At 48.9% G+C, this 14,091-nt stretch overlaps 1 protein-coding gene across 4 annotated transcripts in view; it reads left to right on the top strand.

The window, feature by feature from the left end:
* LOC101043545 (DNA topoisomerase 3-beta-1) overlaps positions 1-14,091 on the top strand; it is a 270,953-nt gene that overhangs the window by 216,522 nt on the left and 40,340 nt on the right. For 3 of the 4 annotated variants that reach the window (XM_074391007.1, XM_074391009.1, XM_074391008.1), the window contains 2 exons: positions 10,950-11,119; positions 11,800-11,911. The gene's annotated coding sequence lies outside the window, so the exon portion shown is untranslated. Of the gene's footprint in view, positions 1-10,555; positions 10,636-10,949; positions 11,120-11,799; positions 11,912-14,091 lie in introns of those variants that run through there. The other variant, XM_074391011.1, reaches the window with a different exon arrangement.

Raw genomic sequence — 14,091 nt, 5'->3', positions numbered from 1 at the left:
CTGGTCACGCAGTCCCAAAAGATCTGGTTCTTCTTCCTCTGGTGTCATACCATAGCCTCCATGCTGCTTGATCTGGTCAGGCAATCTGAAAAGATCTGGTCCTCCTTCCTCTGGTGTCCCACTGTGGCCTCCTTGCTGCTTGCTGTGTTCAGGCAATCCCAAAAGATCTGGTCCTTCCTCCTCTGGTGTCCCACTGTGGCCTCCATGCTGCTTGATCTGGTCAGGCAGTCCCAAAAGATCTGGTCCTTCTTCCTCTGGTGTCCCACCATGGCCTCCATGCTGCTTGATGTGGTCCTGCAATCACAAAAGATCTGGTCCTTCTTCCTCAGGTGTCCCACCGTGGCCTCCGTGCTGCTTGATGTGGTGAGGCAGTCCCAAAAGATCTGGTCCTTCTTCCTCAGGTGTCCCACCGGGGCCTCCATGCTGCTTGATCTGGTCAGGCAGTCCCAAAAGATCTGATTCTTCTTCCTCTGGTGTCCCACCGTGGCCTCCGTGCTGCTTGATCTGGTTAGGCAATCCCAAAAGATCTGATTCTTCTTCCTCTGGTGTCCCACCGTGGCCTCCGTGCTGCTTGATCTGGTCAGGCAATCCCAAAAGATCTGGTCCTTCTTCCTCTGGTGTCCCACCGTGGCCTCCGTGCTGCTTGATCTGGTCAGGCAATCCCAAAAGATCTGATTCTTCTTCCTCTGGTGTCCCACCGTGGCCTCCGTGCTGCTTGATCTGGTCAGGCAGTCCCAAAAGATCTGGTCCTTCTTCCTCTGGTGTCCCACCGTGGCCTCCGTGCTGCTTGATCTGGTCAGGCAATCCCAAAAGATCTGATTCTTCTTCCTCTGGTGTCCCACCGTGGCCTCCATGCTGCTTGATCTGGTCAGGCAGTCCCAAAAGATCTGGTCCTTCTTCCTCTGGTGTCCCACCGTGGCCTCCGTGCTGCTTGATCTGGTCAGGCAGTCCCAAAAGATCTGGTCCTTCTTCCTCTGGTGTCCCACCGTGGCCTCCATGCTTCTTGGTCTGGTCAGGCAGTCCCAAAAGATCTGGTCCTTCTTCCTCTGGTGTCCCACCGTGGCTTCCATGCTGCTTGATGTGGTCAGGCAATCTTAAAAGATCTGGTCCTTCTTCCTCTGGTGTCCCACCGTGGCCTCCATGCTGCTTGGTCTGGTCAGGCAGTCCCCACGAGATCTGGTCCTTCTTCCTCTGGTGTCCCACTGTGGCCTCCATGCTGCTTGATGTGGTCCTGCAATCACAAAAGATCTGGTCCTTCTTCCTCAGGTGTCCCACCATGGCATCCATGCTGCTTGAACTGGTCAGACAATCCCAAAAGATCTGATTCTTCTTCCTCTGGTGCCCCACCGTGGCCTCTATACTGCTTGATGTGATCAGGCAATCCCAAAAGATCTGGTCCTTCTTTTTCTCGTGTCCCAGAGTGGCCTCCAGGCTGCTTGATGTGGTCTGGAAATCCCGGAAGATCTGGTCCTTCTTCCTCTGGTGTCCCACCATGGCCTCCATGCTGCTTGATCTGATCAGGCAATCCCAAATGATCTGGTCCTTCTTCTTCTGGTGTCCCACCGTGGCCTCCACACTGCTTGGTCTGGTCTGGAGCACTCTTGAGCGCCCCCTTGCTGCCCACCTGCTCCGCACCTTCTGCCAACTCCAGGCAATGACATCCTATGCTTTCTCCAGGCAAGTGTCCGTGTGGTACCACCCTGCTGGAGTAGATCTTGTTCTGATTGTCCATCCACCCCTCCCCACTCCCACTTCTCAGGATCTAATTTCACACCCCACCCCCTTCCAGTGCTCAACTCACCTGCCTGGGCTTCTCAGCACCTGCATGGTCACTGCCCGTGCACAGGGCCTGGAAAGGACTCACCACTAATTGGCCGACCCAAGAGGCAGTGGACATAGGACTGGCCAGTCATTCCCTAAAAGAAATTTTGTAAGGAGTCAGAAACCTCTCCCACTTAAAAGCAGATGTCCATAATTTAAACTCTGTTTCTATCTCAGATAACTGGAGGTTTTCTTTGTAAGAGAACATTCTGGCCAATGTAGCCAATATCACTAACATATAATATAGACAGAATAACTCTTTCCAATCCTCGTAACACGGTGACTTCAGAGTTTTGTAAAATACGGAATTGTTGCAAAATACACATAATGTAAAACTTACCATGTTAGGCATTTTTGTTTTGTTTTGTTTTGTTTTGTTTTGTTTTGTTTTGTTTTGTTGCAGAATCTCGAACTGTCACCCAAGCTGGAGTGCAGTGGCAGGATCTCAGCTCACTGCAACCTCTGCCTCTTGGGTTCAAGCAATTCTCCTGCCTCAGCCTCCCAAGTAGCTGGGATTACAGGTGTGCACCACCACACCCAGCAAATTTTTTTGTATTTTTAGAAGAGACAGGGTTTCACCGTATTTGCCAGGCTGGTCTCCAACTCCTGACCTTCTGATCCACTCACCACGACCTCCCTATCTTAGGCATTTTTAAGTACACAATATAGTCATACTAAAGATATTCTGATTAAAACCTGTCCCCAGAACATCTTCATGCACATGAAACAACTCTGCATCTCCCTGTGTCTCCAGCCCCTGGCAGTCCACATCTTACCTTTTTATTTTCTGTGAATGACTCTAGATACTTTATACAATATCGTTTACTTTAATAGATATAAAAGTGTGCCCAGGATGGGGGAGTTAGCCACCCCAAGTTTAGTGAGCCCCTAAACACTGACTTTAAAGCCTGTGCTCTTCTCCACCATATGTTCATTCATTCATTCTAGACACCATGTGTTGCGAGGTGCGTTTTAGTTTCTGGGAGACAGTGTTGAACGTGTTTTTCTATTGGATTGGTTGTCTGTTTATTAGTTTGTTGAAGTTCTTTAGTGAGAATCGTCTGTGCTGCAAATACATTTTCTGTGTGGCTTGCCGTTTTAGTCTCTTAATGCTATCTTTTTGACATTGAAACTTTAAATGTGGTCAGATATATTAGTCTTTCCCTTTATGGTTATTGTTTCTTCACTGCCATTTATAGTATCTTTAATGTATTGTCTGTCTAGACTAAATACTGTCTATCTAGACTAAATATCATCTAGTATCCACACTGAGAGAGAAAAGGGAACCCAATAAAGCTAATTTTAACGTTTTATTTAACTCAGTATATCTAAATTATTACAGCTTCAAAGTTTCAATATAAAAATTGAGACATGGCCGGGCACGGTGGCTCATACCTGTAATCCCAACACTTTGGGAGGCTGAGGCAGGCGAATCACCTGAGGTCAGGAGTTCAAGACCAGCCTGATCGACATGGTGAAACCCCATCTGTACTGAATACAAAAGATTAGCTGAGTGTGATGGAGGAAAGTTATAGTGAAAATTTGACCATTGATCGGCATAATTTCTTATTTGAAAGCTGCCTCCATTATATAGGTTCTTCCAGGAACTCAAACACTATTAAGTCAAACATGGGAGTATAGTTTGTATTATTTCTTCTTTCCTTGTTTTCACAATAAATGAACCTCATCTGAGGTCACACTTTGTCCATGAAATCAGCACAAAGCCTGGTAGTACTTTACTAAAATGACTGCATTCTTTGGATTTCCTCATTCTGTGGTTCAAGATTCATTTTTGTTGAGTCCTTATGAGAAAAAACAGTAAGAACCGTAACAGTTTCTGTCCATCCTAATAGCAGAGCTCTCTGACTTGGGCATATGCTGCCAGGCTGGGTAGTTTTATACTTTGTTTTCTTGTTTTGCTTTAAAGCAATGATTCAGCATACATTTTGCCCCATGCACTTTAACACTAAGCCTTAGGACTGAATCACCTCCACTTAAATTGATGACACAAGCAGCTAATAACCGTTATTGGGTTTCTACCTAACCTTTTTTTTTTTTTTTTTTTTTGAGACGGAGTTTCGCTCTTGTTACCCAGGCTGGAGTGCGATGGCGCGATCTCGGCTCACCGCAACCTCCGCCTCCTGGGTTCAGGCAATTCTCCTGCCTCAGCCTCCTGAGTAGCTGGGATTACAGGCACGCACCACCATGCCCAGCTATTTTTTTTGTATTTTTAGTAGAGACGGGGTTTCACCATGTTGACCAGGATGGTCTCGATCTCTTGACCTTGTGATCCACCCACCTCGGCCTCCCAAAGTGCTGGGATTACAGGCTTGAGCCACCGCGCCCGGCCCTACCTAACCTTTTAATTGTCTATTAAAGCCAATTTTCTGCGTGTCCCAGTAAAGGGTTCCTCTTTCTCTTTCCACACTGGCACATCCACTTCCCCCACTCTCGGCATGTAGGAAATATGCATTTACGTAATTGGAAACATCTGGATTTCTGATGCCAAAGGGTTAAAGCCTCTTAGATTTGATTGCAGTGATACACAGCCACTATTCTATTTTTGAGCAGTGACCTTTGGGCCGCTGTTTAACTGGGGCACTGGACACCAGTGTCAGCACCAGGGTTTGGTTTTGTTTCTCTTGGGTCTTTCCTGGCACATGTGAATTTTGTTCTGTGTAAAATGAAATGACTTTCTCTTGTTCTCTGATGATGGGTTTAAAATTTAAAAAGCATCTGGTTTTGGTATGGGGATGATCCAGGATTGTGTTAAGACTCAGATATATTAGTTACTTGTACATTTATTTGGATCTCTGCAAGGGGAAAACTAAAAGTGATGAGTTTTATGTAATTAATTAAATTTGTTACAGCTTTTCATGTTCAGGATAAATAATTTTTCAACATTGGGTGAGAACCCTTGCAACAGTTTATTGATAAGGTGACTTTTACCGTAGGACAGCCGTTGCATGCCAGTTTCTATATGTGTGTGAAACACTTCAAAAATGATTTAAAAGATACTAAGTTTAAAATTGATTGTATCTAATATGCCCCAGATTTGGTAAATAACAATTCTTTTTTTAAAAAAAATCCAGTGCAAGTTCTACACTTAATAACACAATTCAAGTGCTCAGTAGTCACGCATGGGCAGACCAGTGTGGGGTCTCTTCCTGCTCTTATTCTGTGCCATTTGTCTATGCTTTCCCCACTCCTACACTATCTTAATTTCCATAATTTTCATGATGAGTTCTGATATCTGGTAGGCAAAAATGTCTTCTTAGGAGAGTGTTGGTTAGCCTTGGCTTTTTGCACTTCCATATACATTTTAGTTGTCAAGTTCTCAAAAATATAGCGGGATTTTGATTGAGATTCTGTTGAATCTACATATCTAAAGTCCCTGCCATGGTTCTGGAATCCTAGGGTAAATACAAATAAATTCTGGAATAAACAAGACCCGAAAAACATGAACAAAAGCAAAACTGAGTCTCCCGTCTATCTATAGCAGGGCATTGTGCCCTGTGAGCCGTCAGGGGTCATGGTTCTTGCACTCACCTTAACCCAGGGCAGGACTTACCCTCCTAGAGAAGAGGTGAGGTGCTTCCCACTCCTCACTCCCCTCTACCTTCTCTGTCACCGGCCCTGTGGTTTGCTCTGTGGCTACAGACCGACTTCCATGGAGAAGCCCAGGACACATGTAGAAGCTCAGGCAGGCTGGCTGATCAGGCAGGGAAGGAAGGGAGCAGAGTGTTTAGAGAAAGGAAATCCAAGAGGATTGACAATGGGAATGAAGGCAAAATACGGATGGCGGTAGGTGAGCAGGACCTGGCCGCGGAAAGGGCTCCCGGGACTCACTGAGGCAGAACGCTGGCTTGCCGTTGTCTTGCTTTCCTTTGTCCAGCAGGTCAGGCTGCTGAAGATGGTCCCGGCCATCCTGAACGGCACCAGCACTGCTCCAGGAGCAGGAAAACCACCCCCAAGATGAGATGTGTGAACTGCCAGGTCTGGTGGGGGGTGGGGGGGCTGGAGGCTGGGGACTAAAAACGGGGAGGGCTAGGAGGAGGGGTAGAGGAATGGCTAGGGGAGGCATGGTAAGGAATTCTGATACCACGGCATTGGAAAACCAGGGAAGAAGGAGGAGTAGAGGAAGAGCTAGAGGAGTGACGGGAAGGAGTTCTGGGACCACGACTTTGGGAAGCAGTGCGAGGAGGAGGAGTAAGGGAAGAGCTAGAGGAGCCATCGGAAGGAGTCCTAGGACCACGGCTTTGGGAAGCAGTGCGAGGAGGAGGAGTACGGGAAGAGCTAGAGGAGTCCAGGGAAGGAGTCCTGGGACCACGGCTTTGGGAAGCAGAGCTAGACGGAGGAGTAGGGGAAGAGCTAGAGGAGCCATAGGAAGGAGTCCTGGGGCTACGGCACTGGGAAGCAGGGCTAGAAGGATAAGTAGGGGAATCGTTAGAGGAGCCGTAGGAAGGAGTTGTGGGAGCACGGCATTGGGAAGCAGGGCTAGAAGGAGGAGTAGAGGAAGAGCTAGAGAAGCCATCGGAAGGAGTTCTGGGGAAACGGCATTGGGAAGCAGGGCTGGAAGGAGGAGCGGGGGAAGAGCTAGAGGAGTCATCGGAAGGAGTTCTGGGACCAAGGCAGTGTAAAGCAGGGCGAGGAGGAGGAGTAGAGGAAGAGCTAGAGGAGCCATAGGAAGGAATTCTGGGAGCAAGGCGCTGGAAATCAGGGCTAGAAGGAGGAATGGGGGAAGAGCCAGAGGAGCCATAGGAAGGAGTCGTGGGGCAACGGCATTGGGAAACAGGGCTAGAAGGATAAGTAGGGGAAGAGCTAGAGGAATCATGGGAAGTAGTTCTGGGACCATGGTATTGGTCAGCAGGGTTAGGAGGAGTAGGGGAAGAGGTAGGGTAGTTACAGGCAAAAATTCTGGAACCACAGCAGTCACAAGCAGGTTTAGGAGGTCTAGTGGCATAGTGGCTCAAACCACAGAGTTTGCAAATAGATGGTGCGTAACGAAGAACAGAAGAGCAGGGCAGGGAGAGTTTTAGGGTAGGGTAGTGGGGAAGGTGGGCCTGAGCCAGAGTGGGATAACAGTTAGAGCAGAAAACTGAAAAATCTATATACTTCTGGAGAGGAGTAAGAGGGCTGTCAGGCCGAAGAGAAATAGGGGGTAAGTGGATTGGCTTAGGAGAGCAAGTTGACTTAGGAGAGCGGGTTGGATTAGGAGAGCGGGTTGGATTAGGAGGGCGGGGTGTATTAGGAGGGTGTGGTATCAGGTGGGATGGAGGTTGAGAAATCGGAGGGAGCTTTCTTGTCATTTCTTCAGTGAGGATTCTAGTTAGTCACTTGTCCCAATGAGTCCAAATGAGTAACTGGGGTGTGCCCAGAGCTGCTCCAGCATTTATCTTGCGTCCACCCGTCACATCACACTGTGTCAGAATGCCCACTATGATTCCTATGTGCCCCACCCTTTTGGTCTAGGGAGAGCGCCCCCCCACCAACCAGGGAAAGGGGCCCAGTCTCTAGGTTTAAGAGTGATCATGGCAAATAGCAAAGAGAAGAAATGGCGGCTGTAATATCCATCCCCGTTCTGGGGGTACCATGTAGTTCTGCCCCTCAGTAGGCAAAGTTTGGTCAAAGGGCCAAGATAGAGTTAGGGGCTTGGGGCCTAGGAAAGTGGTTCTGAAGCAGGACTTGGGAAAATGGGAAGTCAGTGCCCCAGTCTTTCACTTAGTACATTTTTCAAAGCATTTCCACATCATTTCTATCGCTGCATGAATACCTGTGATTAGAGGAGAGATGCTGTATTCACTGGATAAATGAGGACACTGAAGGCCAGAGAGGAAGCTGCCAGAGGCAGTGGGTGACAAAGCAAGTGAGACTAGAACTTGGGCCAATGGAGGGGCAGGTGGGAAGGAGCACAGAATAGCCCAGAGCGCTGACCAGCGAGCGGCCTCACCTCCTGCTGACTCTCTGGACAGGGTCCTGCAGGGGGCGCTTCAGAGCACAACTTTACTTTCTGTAGTGACCTCTCAGGCCCTGTGCCCCTGTGGTTTTATGTCTTATTCTGTGTTTTGTTTTGTTTTGTTTTGTTTTTTTGAAACAGAGTCTCACTCTGTCACCTAGGCTGGAGTCAGTGGCCCAATCTCAGCTCACTGCAGCCTCAGCCTCCTGGGTTCAAGTGTATCTCCTGCCTCAGTGTCCCAAGTAGCTGGGACTACAGGTGCTTGCCACCACACCTGGCTAATTTTTGTCTTTTTTTTTTTTTTTTTTTTTTTTTTTGGAGACGGAGTTTCGCTCTTGTTGCCCAGGCTGGAGTGCAATGGCGCGATCTCAGCTCACCGCAACCTCCGCCTCCTGGGTTCAGGCAATTCTCCTGCCTCAGCCTCCTGAGTAGCTGGGATTACAGGCACACGCCACCATGCCCAGCTAATTTTTAGTATTTTTAGTAGAGATGGGGTTTCACCATGTTGACCAGGATGGTCTCGATCTCTTGACCTCGTGATTCACCCGTCTCAGCCTCCCAAAGTGCTGGGATTACAGGCTTGAGCCACCACGCCCGGCCTAATTTTTGTCTTTTTAGTAGAGACGAGGTTTCACCGTATTGGCCAGGCTGGTCTCGAACTCCTGACCTCATGATCCTCCTGCTTTGGCCTCCCAGAGTGCTGGGATTACAGGTGTGAGCCACCATGCTTGGCATGCCTTACTCTTAATGGGAACCATAAATATATAGCCAATGTTGGCAGGAGGACTGACCACTCCTGGACACCTACTGACTAGATTTGGGCTTTCTTGCTCACTACCTGAGATGTCCGACTCCGTGTGGGATGGCTGACGTGAATTTTCTGTAATACCCCAGTCTCCTCTGGGTGGTGGGTGAGACACCAAAAGTCTAGTCCTGCAGACATGGAGCCTGAACTTGGTCCTGACAACCCTGCATCCTCTCACCATCCTCATTCCATCCTGGCTTCATTTCCAGGCCTAGGCCATGACAGCCATTCGCAGCAGGGGGCATGTCATAACCTCAGCATCCACACATTTGGGAGGCCAAGGTGGGCATATCACTTAAGTCAGGAGTTCAAGACCAGTCTGGCCAACATGGCAAAACCCCGTCTCTATTAATAATACAAAAAAAAAAAATTAGCCAGATATAGTGGTGTGCACCTGCAGTCCCAGCTACTCAGGAGGCTGATGCAGGAAAATTGCTTGAACCCAGGAGGTGGAGGTTGCAGTGAGCCAAGATTGCACCATTGCACTCCAGCCTGGGCGACACTCAAAAAAAAAAAAAAAAAATCCACACATGTTTAACCAGTAGGGTGTGTGTTGTGAAGACTCTGCTTTATGCTAAGACAAGTCTGGCTTTTGTCCTGGCTCCTAGGAGGTAACCTCTCAATCCTCCAATTTTTCCAGTGACCACACCTGAGTTTATGAGAGCAAGGTGACTCATGGTAGGCCCCTGACTGATTCAGAAAGTGGGGTGGCCATGTAGGAAAGAAAACCTGGGTCCCTAAAGAGTTGGGGCTCTGAGCCACTGATATAACTCCATCCTGCTGACCTTCGAGGGGTTGAGTGGGGCTGGAGATTGAGTTCAATTCAATCAGTCATTTCTCTGTAGTAAACCCTGAATGCTCTAGACACTGCAGTCTTGGTGCGTTTCCTTGCACGGTGCTCCCACATCAGTGCACAGGAGGGGATGCGTCGTGAGGGCACAGAAGCTCCGTGTCACAAGCCCCTGGCCCTGACTCCCGGTGTTTCCTCAATGGACTCATCCTGATTTATATCCTTTATAATAAAATTGTAATCTAAGGGCTTTCTTGAGTTCCGTGATTCACCATCGCGAATTATCAAACCTGAGGTGTTTGTGGGAACGCCTGCATTTGCAGCGTGTCTGTCCTAAGTGTGGTTTGCCTGAACCCTTAAACTTAGGGCTGGAGTGTCAACTGGGGGCAATGCTGTGAAGGGCTATGCCCTTATCTTGTGAGCTTTGACCTCAGTTAAGGTAGTTAGTGTCAGAAAAGCAATGTAGAGTGGTTATCCCAAAGCTTTCTCCCCACATGTGAGCAAATTCACTCTGGAGAGCAGAGGGTGCCTCCTCAGGTACTGAGCAGGCGCAGATCCTCCAGTATATGACAACTCCCCCTTCTCTCTCCCTCCTCTCTTCCTCCCTTCCCCCACATTCATCACACTCAGAATGTAGTCCACTCTGAACTGGTTCTCAGGGTTGGCTGGCTCCACAGGGGGCACCAGGTTGCTCATGTCGGCCACAGTGGTTTCGATCGCCTCTTTCAGGTTGTCTTTGATGTCCTGCACTTTGGTTGCCTTCTCATCTCCATTAAACCCGTTAACATGCAGGATCTTCATCTGCTTCACAGTGGTGCTTTTCCCAGATTCTCCAGCACCCAGCAGCAGCAGGCAGTGCGTGGCCCGGTAGACCTGCTTGTCCTTCTGCAGCTGCTTCTCGATCTTTTTGCTGGTCTAACGCTGCGCCTTCTCCTCTTTTTGCTGGTCCTCGGTCTTACTGTTCCCGAGGCAGCCCATGGCGGCGGTGGGGTCGGACGAGGGACGCCCGCAGCTACCCACCCCTCGAGCCGAGGCCGAGGGGGCTGATGGCTGCCGCCAAGCTGCGGCAGACCAGAGCAGGAGCTGCGGGAGCTGCTCTAACACTTCTTTATCTTACACATTTTTTTTTTTTTTTTTGAGATGGAGTTTCGCTCTTGTTACCCAGGCTGGAGTGCAATGGCACGATCTCGGCTCACCGCAACCTCCGCCTCCTGGGTTCAGGCAATTCTCTTGCCTCAGCCTCCTGAGTAGCTGGGATTACAGGTATGCGCCACCATGCCCAGCTAATTTTTTGTATTTTTAGTAGAGACGGGGTTTCACCATGTTGCCCAGGACGGTCTCGATCTCTTGACCTCGTGATCCACCTGCCTCGGCCTCCCATAGTGCTGGGATTACAGGCGTGAGCCACCGCGCCCGGCCTATCTTACACTTTGTTGCAGTTTTCAGGGTACAAGATTTTCTGTTTTGCTGTTTGTCCTTAAGCATGTCCTATTGGTGTTATTATAAATAGTATTGCTTTTATTTCATAATATTTGATGGTTCATGGCTAGTGTATATAACACAATTCATTTCTACAGATGGACATTGTGTCATAAAAACCCAAACTGAAGCCCCAGCCAGCATTGTGAGTCACTGCTGGACTTTGAGTGAGGCATGGCTGGCATCAGTCTCTTGATGGCTCCAACATCTCTACTGAGAAGTTTTCATCTCTGAGCAAGGGATTTCTGCCTGCAGAAACTTCAATAAGGTGAGCAAGAAAAACCCATGGATCATCCTGTAAGTTGAACTGAAAAAGAGAGCGTGCATTGTCAGATGTACTCTTTTGGGGAATATCAGGTGCTCACAGTAGAAGGCATCCCTGGGCTAGGCTTCTCAGAGCCTCCAGCAGGGGTGACTGCAAAAGATCCAGAGAGAAGAGGGGAGGTTTCTGTCTCACTTCCCCTTGGATCTAGAGCACTGTGTAAGCATAGTGACATCATTCTGCATGTTACAATAATATCCTTGTCTTCAGGCTGCAGCTGTGTGCTCCCAGGCTCGGCAAAGGCTTCTGCTCACCGGTCTGTGGAAGATACCAACAGCTGATTCCTCCATCGTGTCTCCCGTGGGGCCAACTCTGTATATGGGCTTTTTTTGTTTTTTGGCCAGTGATGTAGAAAAGCTGGAAAGAAATCAGACTCGCACAAGGGCCTCTTAGACTGTCCAGTGCCAAACAGAAAGTTTAGGATGAGCCAGGAGCCAGTTTACTTCCAGCTGCTGTGTTCTTGTGTGTAGGCCTGAACGCTATAGTCCTATTAAAGGTATCTCTATCAATATTGGGGAAAAAAAAAACCACCTCAGACCAAGGTTAGATCTCAACCGATTCTCAGGGTGGAGCAGAAATCACTAGTAGGCAAAACAAATTTGTGTGAACAGCCCCTCCCTTTTCAGGACAGTGGAGAAGATAAAAGAAGCCAGGACCACCAGCCCTCTGCGGCCTCGGAGGCAGTGTTTACCATGGCCTGGACCCCTCTCCCCCTCGTGCTTCACTCTCACTGCACAGGTGAGTACAGGCTTCAGGAGTCCAGGGTTACCTCCTTAGATTGTGTTAACTCCTGTGGTTCTGACCATCAAGACACATAATCTCGGTCTCGCCCCAGCACCCACGAGTGTCTGTGTCTGCAGGTTCCCTCTCCCAGCATGTGCTGACTCCGTCACCTCCTTCTCTGCATCCCTCGGAGCATCTGCCAAACTCTCCCACACCCTGAGCAGTGTCCTCAGTGTTGGTGACTATGTGATAACATGGATACAGCACAAGCTAGGAGATAGCTCATGAGTTTTAAGTCAGACTCAGAGAAGCAACCAGGGCTCCAGGATCGCCAACTGCTTCTCTGGATCTAAAGACGCCTCCACTAACTCGGGGATGCATACACAGTGCTCTAGACCCCAGGGGAAGTGAGACAGAAGCCTCCCCTCTTCTCTCTGGATCTTTTGCAGTCACCCCTCCTAGAGGCTCTGACAAGTCTAGCCCTGGGGAAACTTGTATTATGAGCAGCTGATATTCCCCAGAAGAGCAGATCTGACAGTGAGTCCCAGCAGCAAATACAGGCTCCACTGTGGGTACACCCTGTGCAGACCCTGAGACAGACCCACAGTGGGCCTGTCTGCTCACTGGCCACCTTGGAGTCTTTCAGTGGGAGTCCTGTGAGTGGAGTCACCAGAGAGCCTGGTCACTGTTGTTCCACAGCATCCATGGCCACACCCCTGTTCTGTCTCAAGGTAACTGATTTTTTTTTTTTTTGAGACAAAATCTTGCTCTGTCACCCCAACTGGAGTTCCATGTTGTGATCTTGGCTCACTGCAGCCTCCACCTCCCAGGTTCAAGTTTTATATTTTTAGTAGAAACAAGGTTTCACCATGTTGGCTAGGCTGGTCTTGAACTTCTGAGCTCAAGTGATTTACCTGCCTCAGATTCCCAAAGTGCTGGGATTATAGACGTAAGCCACTGTGCCCAGATGAAAGTAACTAATATTAATAAACAGGCTTTCCACAGAGGACTTCTGTATTCCTAGGAAGACATGTGGGACACGTGGGAAATATGATGATGGTCCAACTTAAGGAGGCTTCAGGGAGTGCGGAATGCAGAGAGCTCTGGGAGCAAAGGCCTGAGCAGCTCCTTCCACGGGGACTGGGGAAGGTGACTGTAACCTGGGTGTGTGAGTGGAGAGTGGGGTCCTGCTGGGGGCAAAGAAAGCATATCATAGTCCAAGAAGAGAGAGGAATTTGGGGTGATAACCAGGCACTTTAAATGGCTTAGTGGATGGCAAAATATACCACTAAGAGTGGACTTGAGCACATGAAGTGAGAGTGGAAAGTTGGGTAAGATCATTTGCATCCAGAGTGCAGATAGATATCATGTGTCACAGTGAGCGGCTGGGTTGTTTCCTTATCTGGGGTTGATAGAGATTGTGAAAAGGAGGCTGTATGGAAGGAACTGACTCTTTAGAAGGACATCCCTCGTCTTAGGTTCAACAAAGAGCCAGAAGGCAGCAGAGCAGGCTGGGGGATAGGGGCTGGTCTCAGGGATATGGAGGAGGAAGGAAGTGAGAGAAGTTCAAGAGGAAGAACCCACAGGGTGACCGTGGCCCTGGTCAGAAGGTGAGGGAGGGATGGATATGAGGCCAAAAGTTGTAATTGGGTTGACCAGGTGGATTTTATCATTACCGTCATGCAGGAGGGGGATGAGGGAGAGAGACAGAGAAAGAGAGGAAATGTGGCCAGTCACTGGTGTGACAGAGAAGGTCTGGACCGGTTCTCCCTTCTTAGGGAATCACAATTCTCTAAGGTTGTGACCTCAGCCACCTGATGGGATCCCAGAATGGCAGGGTATTTGGAACCCGAGAATTCATTCAGTTACACATTCATTCATTCATTCTTCATTCAACTCTCTAATTGCCAAGAGTTTATCCGGCACATCAGTGGGTTGAGTAGATCCTGCCCACTGAGAATCTGCAGATTAGTAGGGGAGGAAGCTTTGCTAAATAAATTTTGAACTGTGCAGCACATGCTAAATATAGTTAGGAAAACCTGCTGTTTGCACAGTGGAGGAAGTTGATAACTGCATGAAGAGCTCAGGGGAGTCTTGCCCAAGGAGTGAGATTTAAGACAGTTGTGGAGCCCTGAGTCAGTGCAGCCAGCTGGAGACCACCACAAAGGGACAGGAAGTCCTGGCAGAAAACAGTT

Source organism: Saimiri boliviensis, chromosome 21, assembly GCF_048565385.1.
Source record: "Saimiri boliviensis isolate mSaiBol1 chromosome 21, mSaiBol1.pri, whole genome shotgun sequence".
Lineage (NCBI taxonomy): Eukaryota > Metazoa > Chordata > Mammalia > Primates > Cebidae > Saimiri > Saimiri boliviensis.
This window is presented reverse-complemented; position numbering and strand designations above follow the sequence as displayed.